This window comes from Elaeis guineensis, chromosome 5 (genome assembly GCF_000442705.2).
Source record: "Elaeis guineensis isolate ETL-2024a chromosome 5, EG11, whole genome shotgun sequence".
Classification (NCBI taxonomy): domain Eukaryota; kingdom Viridiplantae; phylum Streptophyta; class Magnoliopsida; order Arecales; family Arecaceae; genus Elaeis; species Elaeis guineensis.
Window position 1 is genome coordinate 60,916,939 of NC_025997.2, and position 2,057 is coordinate 60,918,995.

Below are 2,057 nucleotides of genomic sequence, written 5' to 3' on the forward strand. Positions count from 1 at the left end.
CACACAAGACACCAAGGGGCACCAACTTTTGGCATCCCATCTCCCTAACACGGTATCAATTGATTTTTTTCATGGAATACAAGAGATTTAGGCATGGAATAAGAAGAGTTTCATTTGTAGAAGGACTCCTCTATCAAAAAAAAATTAGATGCCATCTTATGGCATTGGAAATTAAGGAAACGCATGGAATTAAAGAGTTCATGACAAGGTGGACTCTTCCACATTCAATGCACAAAATAAATGTGTCCCTTCCAAAATTTGATGTGGAGTCCCTTCCATGAGAACGACTCTTCATCCAATTTCATGCTAACATATCCTAAAGGCCATCATATGGCATGTGGGATTAAATAGGATGTGTGCAAAGAAAGGAAGAAAACAAGAGTCCAATGTGAAATGGACTCTCCATTTCACATCGCCCAAAATTCCAAGGGACATCCCATTTATTTTTTTTTTCTATGGAGTTTCAAAAAAAGGTCTCCATATCTTCTTCCACACCCACATTATCCCAAGGCATCATCACATGGTGCACAAAATTAAGGGACATATGGATCATGTAAGAAAATTAAGATAAGTAAAGGAGGACTCTTCTCTTTAACTACCCAAAATAAATATGATGCCCATAATTCTTTGGTGTGTGGTTTTTGGCATGGAGGAGGCTGGTTCCACAAGGAACTCTTTCACAAAACCAGATAAAACCAATTAATAAATTAAATAGTTCAAACCTAATCACATTAGGTCAAGGCAACAAGACTAGGTTATTACAAACACCTTTGCACTGAACCCAATTAAAAACTTGGGTTAATTCATGTGCTAGCAATTTAATTAACTCATTAAATTTATAATAAATTTAAATTAATTTGATGAAGATCAAATTTCTATTGCGTGTGACCCATTGGATTCCAAATCTAGCCAGCAGTGGATCCAAACTCTTGATGAAACCCTAATCTGATTAGATTAGATCAGCTCAAAAGTCCCAATCAACTAAGACTCTTTCTAATTGATTCTAGAATTAAACTCTTTTAATTTTATTGAGTCCACAAGTCAAGATTGATATCTAACAATGTGTCATGACTATCCAAAAGATTTAGAATTTGATAAAAATATCAAAATTATCCTTCCATGGAGAGTTACCATGCAAATCAATCCTTCGATCACACAACATCCTGAAAAGATTATGGGTATAGAAATATGTCAAACCCAAATATCTAACAATATGTATCTTGATCAAATGATAATGACTCAGTTGATGAACCAGTAGAAATTATTTCTACTGTTCATCCCTGCTCTAGCCAGAGACTTTCAGAGTCACCATCCTATGAGATCACATAGGATGTTCTTTCCTCTTACAAGGAGTGATCGATTCCTTGTTAACCACTCACAACCTCCATACATACTTTGTCATATCCAGAATATCTCACACACATCTCAAAGTAATGTGCTAGGGAATAAATCAAAGAAGAGTCCATGCACATAAGGTACCATGGTAATCTTAAGTCAAAGGATCACATGCACCACTCCCACTGAAGAACCATCTGTTGACAAGCAGATATTCTTTCTGTGGGTCTGTTTAGTGAACTCATTCTCTAATGAGCACCTATATCCTTGTATTAGTGTCACCACACAAATGGTTGTGAGATCAACCACCCTTTTTATCGAGCATACATAGGATGTACCAGTCTTATCGGAGTCATCGATCTCCGACTCGATGATCCAATGACTGAAAATATTTTAGATTGAGACTATCAAAATTTTAGGTCTCATTGATATGATCTCATCATGGTCCTAAAATTATTGTCCTAATCTATGAGGTTTATCACAATCATATAAAAATGATGCAGCAAATGATAAAACATAATACCTCATATTAATAAAATAACTAATGTCATGCAAATGAACAGAAAGATAATAAAGAAAAATCTCATCGCATCCCCATGCAATTGATTTGTAGGGTACTATTCTTTCAGCTATCATAAAAGTTTTTCACGAAAAACTTGGGTGAAGCATCCTATATACTTGGTATAAAAATCTATAGGGATAGATCAAAAAGGATGCTAGGC